Below are 13,374 nucleotides of genomic sequence, written 5' to 3'. Positions count from 1 at the left end.
TTGGCTACTGAGAATAAAGCTGCTATACATTCTCATCAATATATTTATGTATCTTTTAAAAAAATTATTATACTAAGGTTTACCGTGTATATTTTAGCTTAGAGTCTACCTACAAGTAACATTATATCATTTTCTATGTACTTAAGAACCTTGCCATAGTATGTTTCAATTCCATAACCGTTCTTGTGCTAATTTACTCTTAAACATGCTAAAACACACAGTGTATTGTAAATTCTCTGTGTTAGTTATCTTTTAGTATCTTACAATTTTTTTAATCCACAGAATTGAGCTTTATCTTCCTTTAGATCCTTCCCAGTGCTATTTATTTCTTTGTATCCCATGTTTTAGCCTATTCTTTCTCTCTGAAGAACATTCTCTAAAACTTTTAATTTTCTTAATTTTTGTTTTTATTGAAAAAGCCTCATTTTTGAAGACATTTTTCCTGATTAGATTATTTGAGGATGTTTGTTTTTTATTTGTTTTTTTTTCCCTTATGTTTCTTTTCCCCTGCTTTCAGCACTTTGAAGATCTTATTCCATTGTATTTTGTATAGCATGATTTTTGAAGCTATAGTTTCTATCTTTGTTTTTCTATTGTGTAATATTTTCCCCATTCACTGTCTGCCTTCAGTACTTTTTGTTTTGTTTACAGCAGTTTAAATATATCTAGGTTTTGTTTGTATTTATAATTTTGGGAGAGTACTAATTCTACTGGATGACCTCTGAGCATCCCATTATCTCTCATTAATTTTGGAAGTCTTTCTCATTATATGCCCAAATACTTCTGTATTGTTCTCTTTCTCTCCTGTTTTGGAGATTTCAGTTATGCATATGTTAGAATATTTGAACTAGTTCCGCCTCAATAAGATATTCAGTTCCTTTTGTTCCGTTTTTTCCCCTTCTTGTATATCAGGATGAGTAATTTCTATTGACCTATCTATAAGCTCACTGATTCTTTCCTGTATCAAGTGTAGTGTTGAGCATTCTTGTTTCTATTAATGTGATTTTTTCCCCTAATATTTTCATCTGCTCCTTTCTTATAATCCCCACCATTCTGGAATTATGCATCTGGTCCTGCATATAGTCTACCCTTTCCATTAGAGCCTTTACCATATTAATTATGGTTATTTTAAATTTCTCTCTGATAATTACAACATATGTGCCATATCCAAGTCTAGATCTGAAGATTGTTTGCCTATTCGGACCATGTCTTTACTTTCCTTTAAAAATGTCCCACAATTATTACTGAAAATCAAACATATTGTGTCTGAGAGTAGAGAAGGAAGTAAATAATTTCTATACTCAGAAATTATATGCCTTCCTTTTTCTTTCTTTCTTTTCTTTTTAATAAATGGGTTTAAGTAGGTTTATTATGAGGTTTAAGTTTTTCAGATACTTCCTTTGTTATGGGCTTCACAGAGTGCATCTTTGTGTGCTGGTCTTCTGCTCCTGTCCCTCTCTCAGCAATATTCTGAGGTTACTTTTTTTTTTTTTTTAAGATCTTATTTATTTATTTGACAGAGAGAGATCACAAGTAGGCAGAGAGGCAAGCAGAGAGAGAGGGGGAAGCAGGCTCCCTGCTGAGCAGAGAGCCAGATGCAGGGCTTGATCCCAGGACCCTGATATCATGACTTGAGCTGAAGGCAGAGGCTTAACCCACTCAGCCACCCAGGCACCCCTATTCTGAGGTTACTTCTTATCCAAAACTTCATAGATTCCTGGTACTGGGCTGAAGATTTGTTCTTATGAGGTCTTGTTCTTGGGTATATGTCATGCATCTGTGTTAAAGAATGTGGCCTTCCAGTTCTGCTGCTCCATTTATGGTTGTGAGCTCAGTGTGTAATCCGGCCCCTCACAGAAGTAGGGTTTTTCTCTGCCAATTCCCTTCCCTAGCTGCATTACATTTTCAACTGAGGACATCAGTGATGGTTGCTCTCCCACCTCACACATTATTATTATTATTTAATCAATGGGAACAAATGGATCTAGATGGAGTTTCTTGCCCCTCTCACATGGCCACTTCTGTTCCCCTCCCTCAGGTCTGCACAACAATAAAATTTTCTCAGGTCTTTTTTTCAATTATTTTCTATGAATATTTGGTGGAGTTTGTGGAGAAAGACTGAAAGAATGTGTAGTTCCTCCCAATTTCTTTAGTCCTCGGAGTTTCAGACGCTCTCATCTGCCTGTACTTGGCATGCATCAGGTTGTCTGTTCTCCTAGTTGCACTCTTTTTATTGGTGTCTAGTCATATTGGTCAAAAGAGCAAGCATGCTCATGCTTTCTCTGTCCCTGTAGGAAATGATGGCTGAGACAGTTATTTGCTCTGCAACATCAACTCTCTTTTGGGTTTAGTACTAGTCATAAATTTGGTGTTCATTGTTTTAAACAGGGCATTGATGCTTTAGCTGTACATCCTGGACAGGAAGCTGGATACCATGAGCTTTTGAGGCTAAATTGAGATAATAAAAATAATAAATTTATACTTATAAATTGCATGTTATGTAAAGTCTTTTTTACATGCATCATCTCATTCACTAGCACAGTAATACTATAAAATTCTTATTTTCATTTTCCAGATAAAATAGGGGATATATACAAAAAACATTTTGCTTTCCCAAATTGTCACATGAAGAGTAGAAAATCAGTACCAGCACCACATTCCAACCATTAAGAATTAGAATTCTGGTTTCTATCATATGAGTGAGTATGTGAAAGCCATTTAAGAGAGTTTATGGCTACACTCCATAAATGCTCAGCCAACAGTTTCATCCTATCTCTGTTATTCTTTGTTTCAGGTTCTTAGTTGATATTTATTGCCATCTCAAGACAGTCAATGTCCATAAAAAACAATTCTTGTTTTTTTTGTAAGACTTTTCAATAAGTTTTTTTTTTAACACTGTCATATCATGACACATTTTATTAAGCAGCTTGAGCATTTTAGTTCACAAATAGAAACTAAGTCATTATTGATTTCTTTTTCCCTTTCTTTGAGGGAAACAAGCTTTCCACATGCGTTTTATTTTTAGAGGTTAATAATCAGATTGAGTGGTTAATGGGGATACTTGCTTCTTGTGGGCACTGTGCACAGAGCTGAAGCTTCCGGCCACTTAGGAAAGCATCCGATGTAAGAGTATGCTATTTCCCCTTTAGAGGGTAAGAAATGAGTATACAAGCAATAGAGAAATAAATATTCTGAGGGTATTTATAGGAGTTGTGCTATGCAGTTTTGACCTAAGATATTTCCCAGAACAATGGCTTAATCTAACACTGATGATTTATAAGGGCTTAGATTGGCCTCTTGAAACCACAAGTCTGTGACACTGATATCTTTAATTTCCTTTTGTTTTTTCCTAGGCTAACCTTATCATTTTCAAGTACCAAATGGTCACAAGGAGAGAAGTGCAGGTTGGAGCATTCAATTTACCCTGAGACTATTTTGGGAGGCCCCCTCTTGATCTAATCAGAATTCCGTACATTTTCCTTTCCTATGAGGCTTGTCTTCATGTCTTGTCATAGGACAGGACTCTTAAAATTCTTATTAGGACAAGCTCAATTTTAACCTTCTAAGACATAATGGACCTTGATTAATAAGCTAATGGACTCAAATAATTTTTTAATTAATTTTGACAATCAATGTATGGACTTCCAACTTTAAGTGGTTTTTCTCATAAACATGCCAATCTCAGTGGTTGCTCTTCATTTCAAAGTAGTCTTTCATTTTATGCATTTTTCTTTTCCTTTTTTCTTTTTGTAAACCTTTTGTTATTTATTTTAGAGAGAGAGAGCATTAGTGAGAGGAGGGGCAGAGGGAGAGAGAGCAGGAGAATCTCAAGCTGACTCTCCACCATGTGGAGCCCAGTGCAGGGCTTGATCCCAGGACCCTAAGATTATGACCTGAGCCACCCCAGTGCCCTGCCTTCTTCTTTTCTTAATGCCTTGTTTTTTTCTTTAGACCTTAGGACTATTTACATGGTATTTTATTCTCAGGAATAAGATTTCCTAGGGGGGCTAGGTGGCTCAACTGGTTAAGCGTCTGCCTTAGGCTCGGGTCATGATCCCCAGGTCCTGGGATCTAGAGTCTGAATTGGGCTTCTTGCTCAGCAGGAAGCCTGCTTCTCCCTCTGCCTGTTCTTCCTGTTGCTCTCTCTGCTTGTGCTCTCTTTCTCTGACAAATAAACAAATTAAATCTTTAAAAAAAAAAGTCTTATCTAAAAGTTACTCAACCAAATCTAAATAATCATTTTATTTACATTCTATTTTTATTTTGTGTAGAATGTAAGGATTGGTTAATATTTTTAATAACACCTATGTTGGGGGCACCTGGGGGGCTCAGTGGTTTAAGCCTCTGCCTTGGGCTCAGATCATGATCCCATGATCCCATGATCCCATGGTCCTGGGATCAAGCCCTGCATCAGGCTCTCTGCTCAGCAGGGAGCCTATCTCCCCCGCACCACTCTCTCTGCCTGTTCTCTGCTATTTGTTCTCTCCCTCTCTCTCTCTGTCAAATAAATAAATAAATAAAACTTAAAAAAAAAAAAAGAACACCTATGCTGGAGGCAGAATTCCAAGGTAATCCCAATGACACTCACCTTTGTATAATCATTTCCCCCAGTGTAGATGGAATCTATGAATATGATATAATTTCTGTGATTATTACTGTTTATGGCAAAAGGGATTTTTCAAATGTAGTTAATGTCTCAATATAATTGACCTTAAAGTAGGGAGATTATCTGAATAAGCCTGACCTAATCACCTGAGCCCCTTAAATCTAGGTCTAGAGGTCAGAAATGGAGAAGTCCAGGGAACTGAAGGAAAAGAAGGATTTGATGGATTTGATCACTGGCTTGAAGATTGAAGGTGCCACATGGCAAGGAATGCAGGTGGCCTCCATGAGTTGAGAGTGGCCCCTGGGTGAAGACTGGCAAAGAAATGAGGACCATATAGTCCTCTAACTTCAAGGAACTAAATTCTGCTGACTAGAATGAGCTTGGATACAGAGACTCCAGACAAGAACTCAACTTGATCAGCCTTTGATACCATAAGCAGAGTTTCCAATAATGTTATGTAGGATTTCTGACCTATAGAACTATGAATTAATAAATGGGTAGTGTTGTAAGCTGTTAAATTTGTGGTAAATTATTATAGAGTAATAAAATTTGTGTTAATCTTGATTTTGCTTGTGTTATTCTGAATATTCATTTGCCTCATTCTCCTCCTACAACTAATGATGTCTACATCCTTGTTATCTGGAAATTTAATTATTTTAAAAGAAAAATGTATCCATTAAGGTGTATAAGTCAAACAGCTATTACATAGGTAATTTAACTTATAAGAGGAGGATCCATCCAGAGTGAAGAGACTTCTATATTTATTGTCTATTTTAATATACATGTTTATCTCATATTTTTTAATTTATAAGAATCAAAAGGAGATTATAAAGGAGGGTCCAGTAAAAAGAAGAAGAAATATCTTTTTTTTTAAGATTTTATTTATTTATTTGACAGAGAGAGATCACAAGTAGGCAGAGAGACAAACAGGGTGGGGGGGAAGCAGGCTCCTTGCTGAGCAAAGAGCCTGATGCGGGACTCCATCCCAGGACCCTGGGATCATGACCTGAGCCGAAGGCAGAGGCTTTAACCCACTGAGCCACCCAGGCACCCCAAGAACAAAAATCGGGTAGGGGAGAAAAAAAAAACAAAACTGCAAAACAGTCTAAAGAGTGGCAAAACAGGGGCACCTGGGTGGCTCAGTCAGTTAAGTGTCTGTCTTTAGCTCAGGTCTTGAACCCATGGTCCTCAGATCAGGCCCCCTCATCAGGCACCCTGCTCACCCTCCCTCCTATTGTGCTCTCATTCGTGCTCTCTCTCTCATGAATAAATTTTTTTAAAAAATCTCCAAAAAAAAAAAAAAAGACTAACAAAACAATGCAGTCTGAGGTCACTAACTCTTAATTATGCTTGTTTTAAGAAGTACAAGGAGAGTATGTCAAGCAATGGGTGAGTTTACTTTTACTTGCCAGAGTGGGTGGGCTAGATTTAATAGTGAGATGAACAAATGCCTTGCTTGTTAAAGGGGATTTATGATGCTGTCTAGCAAGTGTTCTAGAGTCAGATGGAGAGCCACCATTAAGTACAAACCTGTATTCCTTTTAGCCCTTGAAATTTTGAAGTTGTTTATTGCCACAACCTAACTTTGGTGTGACTGACTAAATATTCTTTTCCTAGTCTTCTTCATTGTAGTTCATTGCAACTTTATTCTTCTATTTTTATAATATTTTTTAAAAGATTTTATTTTTTGAGAAAGAGAGAGAGAGAGCATCATCTGTGGGGAGGGCTAGAGGAGAAGCAGACTCCACACTGAGCAGAGAGCCTGATGTGGAACTCAATTCTGAACTCTGGGATCATGACCTGAGCCAAAGGCAGTTGCTTAAATGACTAAGACACCCAGGTGCTGTATTCTATATTTTTAGGTGTTAAATACAAACATCATCCTAGACCCTTTGCTTTCTTTCATCATCAAATATTCATCATTGAATCCACAACTAATCTTCTTTGTTTCTATCTTCAACATGTATCTACTCCTCCCCATTTACTGCTTTTTACCTTGATCCAAGTACCATGTCTTAGTTATCCCTTGCTGAGATTACTACACTAAACTTTGAATTGGTTTTCATAAAGACTGACTCATTACCCTCCCGAGAAATATATATTTGGTCAGATAATTTATCATAAAATGTAGTATGTGATCATTGCATGAAGTATTCTAAGCATGCAAGGCTCTTTAACATGAGGTATATTTCTACAAATAAGAGAGGTTACCTCGATATGAGAAATCACCTAGATTCTAGTCATTTTAAAACAAAAGTAGCTTATGCTAGCTGGCCAGGTAAACACAGCAGACATATAATCAATTTTATTAAAATAAGTTCTTTTAGAGAATATCTAAATATGAAAGGAGATAAGCAAAAAGAACCATGTTGTGTTGAATTAGATTTAGAAATGTTGGTGTTGATTTATGATTCAATAAAAGTATTTATTTTCTAAGGGCTAAGAGCTGAGAAAGGCTTCAGAAATCCATGATACCTCTAAAACAAGGAGCACATTTAGCACTCTGATTCATTTTAAAATGTCATCTCTCACTATATGGGACTAGGATCCTTGGTGAAATGGCCAGTTAATAATAGTAATTATTATAGTGCCAGAGAGAAAGCAAAGCTCAAAAACCAGAGAGGACACCAAAAGGATACAGGAGCCAACTTGAATGGGCTCTCATTGGTTAACTTGGACCCACATAAGTATCAAAATCAGTAAAGACACTGATGGACTATCGTATATATGTCACGCATATGATGTGTTCTATAAAATATTTAAAGATATTGTACCCAAATTAACACTGACTCACACCCAGATAATTCAAATGTAAAAACTTCAATAAAGAAACTATTTAGGGAGTGTGACAAGTCTAAGGAAACCAGAAAAAGACACTGAGTTCCCAGAAATTAATAGTAGGAAGAAATGAATGGGGGAGGAGAGAGGGCAGGGAACTAGTATAACGGGAACTAAGTGAGAACTGGAACTGGGAAGAAAAAAAAAAAAAAAAAAAAAAAAAAAAAAGGAGTTAAGAAGGTATCCAAAACAGGGAGTGGGGATCTCTTTGTTCTGTCCAGTTATATCCTGTTGGAACCTTCTCTTAGCCCCACTGGCAAGAGTGTCCAGTTGATCCATCCACATAGAGTTCTGCCCACATGTCAGGTAGAAAAAATAAATGACATTAGCAGAGTATCATCCCTTTCCAAAAATCCCACCTAGATGGACATTACAGTTTAGTCTATTTCTAGGATTTGATTAGAATTTTCTTTTCTAAGTCACCTTAATTCTATTTTATAGTCAGTCCACTTACTTCTGGCTCTGGAACATGACAAAGATATCTTGTTGATTGGTATGCCAAGTCCTTTTACTTGTTCAAATATATTTTATAATAGCTATTTTATTTTAAGGAATTTTCTGAGAGTCTACTTTTCAATCTGCTGTTGCAACAGTATCCAACAGATTTCAGATTCCTCTTGACCTAATGATACTTATTCTCTTCTTTCTACACGACACAAAAAGAAATCAAGAGAAAACAGTGTGATAATGCCTAAGGTATTAAAACTTCAAAATTTATTCAGTCAAAAGCACACAGTTTCCACCTTACTCTTAAAGAAACTTGAAATACTTTTCTGCCATCATCATTTTTCCCTCTCCACTATATCATTTTCATCAGCATAAAAACATATTTTAATAGAACTCATCTTAAAAAAGGAGAGAAAAAAATCCTTATTTGACCCCAGCCTCTCTCCAGGTATTTTCTCATTTATATCAAAACTCTTAAAATCATTGTCACAACTCCATTTCTTCTCTTTTAATGTGCTGTAGTCAGGATTTTTTATTATCATTTTATAGAAAAATTGTCATTTCAGTTATCAATAATCTCCACATTACTAGTCCAGTGGTTGAGTTCAATGTCATCATTATTAGCATTAAGTATATATGATTGCTCAGTCATTCCCAAATTATTTTATTCCTTTGGCTTTTGGGACACCATTTTCCTTCAGTTTTCCTCCTATCTTGCTCAGTGGGTACACTTTCTCTATTTGTTTTCCCTCACTTTCCTGACCACCCAATTTTTGTCTTCCACGGTGTATGTAGTCCTTGTGATTTTTCTCTTTGTATACTTTTGTACATAGACATTCATATATAGCTAATATTATGGCTTCAAACATTTAATTCTAAACCAGATTACTCTCCTGAGTTTTATAACCCTATAGGCAACTCTGTTTTGGGCATCACTATTTGGATGTCTAATCAGAATGATCAATTTAGCATGTTTAAACTAAATGTCTTCTGGAGAATACTAAGTGCTATTGACCAAACACGCCCAGCCTACACCTTTCAGGCACATGATAAAATTTTTCTCTACCTCCTCTTTGAATATAAATGTGGATATATGACCTCTTTTGGTATATAAAATATTAAGTGTAAGTTGAATTTAATTTCTGGAAAGAAATTTTAAGATTTAGTGCATGAGTCAATATGTTTGCTAACCTGTGTCATAGTGATTATTAAATTACATAACAACATGGAGCCTTAGTCAGCCTGGGCCCCTGAGGGGCTATGACAAACAGTCTTTTTTGAAAATTTTCTCTGGACATGTGTCATAGCCATAAATAAATTTTAAAAAGATTTACTTATTTATTTTAGACAGGCAGGGCAGGGAGCAGCAGAAGTAGAGAGAGAGAGCAATCCTCAGGCAGGTTCTGCACTAACCACAGAATGGGACTTGATCCCAGGACCCTGCATTCATGACTTGAGCCAAAATCAAGAGCTGGCTGCTTAACCAGCTGAGCCACCCAGGCACCCCTCCTTGGATTTTTATAATCACTCACGGGTCAAAAACCTCTAATAACTTCCTATCTCAATCAAGAGACAGTAAAATTTCAGTAAAACAGACAATGCCTAGCCCTCCTATTTCACTGACCTTGTCCCTGGTATACTAGCCTTTTTGTTGTTCCTTTAACATGTGCCAAGTGTGCTCTCTCCTCAGATATTTTCATTTGCCAATCCCTTTACCTGATATATTTTCCCCATTATTTCTTAATTTGGCACCAATCAATAAATCTTTCAACAAATTTAAACAGCCTCTTCTTCCACTTTCAGAACTCCTTGTAGTCTTTCTTTAGCTTAATTTTCTTCTATATATACTGACATTATATTTATTTACTCTTTTTTATTTTCTCTTTCCCTCACTAGAATGTAAGTACTTTCAGAATCAGGCAATGACTGACTTGATTAATATATTTCATGAATAAAAAGTATAAATAATTCCATGAGATCATTAACTACAGGGATGGAAAATAAGCCCAATCCCAAAGATCATCTATTATGTCTTGGCTGTGGTTATCTAAGTTTTATGCAATGGTTAGATAGGCCATATGCACTCAGTAGGAAAGAGTCATGATCACTTAGAGATAGTCTTTAGGACTTTAGGGGGGTTGACATTTGCTGGCTTCTAGAATTTCTCATGAAAACAACACACACACACACACACACACACCAAAAACAAAAGCAAAACAAACCTGAAATCTCATCGTGACAGTAAAACCTATCCTGATTTATAGTCAGAGATTTAAAGAGTTGTATTACTCATAGCCATGGCAGTGATAGTAGTGGTTATAGAAGTAGAAGGGAAGTTAATTTCTGACCTGGTGCCCTTAAGAATTTCCAAAATCAGAGTGGTGATCTTAAATCCCCTTTTCTCACATATTCAGCCTCTCTCTCTTTCTCTTTCCATGCCTTCCTACCCTTTTTCTCTGTTGTCTTAGCTTCTTTACTTCCTTGCCTATTTTTTGTCTTCGCTGTGAAGTCATTTGGCTGCATTCTCAGATACTAGTTAGTCCTCCTGACAGTAATAACAACTAATGCAATTTTTTCCCTTCTCTTCTCATTAGGTTGTGTGATCCAATTGTCACTGTTCTTCGGTAAATTAATTTCTAAGTAATAATGTGTTTTTTTTTTTTTAAGATTTTATTTATTTATTTGACACAGAGAGAGAGATCACAAGTAGGCAAAGAGGCAGGCGGGGGTGGGGGTTGGTGGGTGGAGAAGTAGGCTCTCTGCTGAGCAGAGAGCCCGATGTGGGCTTTGATCCCAAGACATCGGATCATGACCTGAGCCTTGGGCAGAGGCTTAACCCACTGAGCCACCCAAGCACCCCACAATAACGTCTTTTTAAACTAATACTGTATACCAATATTTTTCTATCCTAAAATAGATCATCAAAGTCATCTAATGAAATTCTAAGATTGCATTTTAGTATGCATGCTAGCCCAGTTCTGCACGTATAAAGAAATCAACACTTGTTGAGTAAATATGGAAACAAATTTTCGTCTGCCTACTCTATCTCAATACTTTTCTAAGGAGTTACAACAAATGCAAAAAATTTAAAAATACAAAATAAATAAAACAATAACAGTGTGATTTTGCTCATTTTGTGTCAGAAACTTAGCTTTTATGACATTGTGATTTTGAGGCTGTCCATATTGAATTACAGCACACTGCCTCTTCCTTAGCATCATATAGAGTGTGATCTTAAATTAGAAGGCCAAATTGCAAAATTTTATAATTATACAAATCAATCTTCCTGCATTAACATGAAAGATATCAAATGAAGGTTATCAAAAGAGACATACTTCCTAAGACTATAGAAGTGATATGCTGTTTTTATAATAAACTCTAATTTTCTAAGATGAATAATTTGGGACATACAGGATAGTGACTTTAGTCTGTGTATCTAATGGGATAAAAAGCAGAAAAAAAAATCCCTACAAATGTAAAATAATCAATAATCTCACCATTTTGTATTGACATTCTTATCATCAATTATTAAGTTTCAACTAGATCTAGTCTACATTGATTCATTTTTTTCTTCAAACTCATTCAAAGCCTCCCAGGTGTCAGGTGTGTAGAAATGCAATGTATACAAATATTAGTAAGACAGGATCTTGGCCTTTAAGAAATCTATAGTGTGGCAGGAGAGGAAAAAATATAAAGCCGTATGTCTAACAAACTATGAAGTTCCAAGAATTGACAGGAATCAATTTTAGGAAAATAGGAACTTTAGTAAGCCAAAACTGATGTAATTTAAATTCCATTCTACTCAGGAATGAAATTTCATTATTTAATTTCATTATTTAATTCAACCCCAGTACTTTATATATGATATTGTCATTGTATATATCTAAGCCAGTAAGAGGTATACATTTTCTCTTGGTATTCTTTTTTTTTTTTTTTTTTGCATATATAAAGTGTAGTATATTTCTAGACTATTTCAAGGGAGGAATAAACTCATTCTTTTGTCTTCCATAACAAAGCTGTAGCTAATTAATTAAATTTATTTGTTCCTGCAATTCCTTTTTCTAAAGTTTGGCCAAGCTTTCTTTTATTTGCGAAATGGTCTTATAATTTAAAGAGTTGAATATGATTATGACTGACCATTACTTTAACCAAGTGCCTGCAAATATTTGCACATTGACTTGGTACACAAGCAAAGCATAATTTACATATGACAGCATATCAAACACATAGGAAGTAAAAAAGAAAACCAAAAAACAAAAAACAAAGATAAACAAAAAACTAAAACCAAAGAAAATCCAAAAAACTTTGAATTCAAGGAAAGAGATATTTTTGTCCTTCAGAGAAAGTACAAAATAAACACACATAAAAAAGAAAGTGTAATATGGACATATCTTAAACTTATTTTACTGAGATAGGAAGAATTTTCCAGAGGAGCTATAGGTTGAACTTTGCATACCCTTTCTGTGATAAGCTATACTGTTGGATTGGCACTGACATCCAAAGACCTGAGGTCAATTTCTCAAATTTTATATTAACCATTGTGTCCTGGAAAGTTGGTTTACATTTTAAAACATAAGTATAGTATTTTCTTGTAAGCGTCAAACTAAAATAGAAGATTTCTCTGCCACCTGTGGGCAAAGCAAGCAATTCTTCAGACATGAATAAAATAATTACAAAACTTAATTTCTATAACTTTTGGGTAATAATAGACAAAAACAGAACTTGGAGTTGGGCTTTACTTGCTAATGGAATTCAACTTCATGGAGAAGGTAGATAGAAGGCATTTGGTGATAGCCTGATGTAAATTGGTGCAAAACCATGGATTTCAGAACCAGATAGTCTGGCTTCCAGTCTTTGCTCTATCTCTTAGTCATTGTATAATCTGGAAATTTACTTCAGTTTCCTCATCTGTAAAATGGGTATGTTGTGAGAATTATATATGGTCGTATATGTCAAACATTCAGAAGAGTGTTTGGGCATCATGTTGGTAATATGCACTTGCTGGTCTTATTAGCTTTCCATGTGATTCAATATGCTTCTAAACACTTGTACATTTTATATGCTAAGAGTAATAAATTTTTTAAAAATGGCATAAATTGGATCACTCACAGTAGCAAGCAAAAGATAAATTAGAATAAGCTTCAAGAGAAATGCACATGAATTATATTTTGAAAGCCAAAAATGTCTCAAGTATTTTTTTTTCAATTCTGTTAAAAATTGAATGCAGCAATAAACAAGACATAAAAATTCTTGCTCTTGAGACTCTTGCATTCCAATAGAGGGAGACATAAAATATAAATATAAATACAAAAAATATATAGATGATAGATATTCATAAGGAATCTCCAGTGAAACATAACCAATATAACAGAGAGAGAGAGAGAGAGGGATAGAGAGACTATAAAGAATTGGCTCACAATTATGGAGGCTGACAAATCCTGAGATCTACAGAGTGAGTCAGCAAGTTGGAGATGAAGGAGAAC

Source organism: Enhydra lutris, unplaced genomic scaffold, assembly GCF_002288905.1.
Source record: "Enhydra lutris kenyoni isolate GAN:26980312 unplaced genomic scaffold, ASM228890v2 scaffoldscaffold21, whole genome shotgun sequence".
NCBI classification, from domain to species: domain Eukaryota; kingdom Metazoa; phylum Chordata; class Mammalia; order Carnivora; family Mustelidae; genus Enhydra; species Enhydra lutris.
This window is presented reverse-complemented; position numbering follows the sequence as displayed.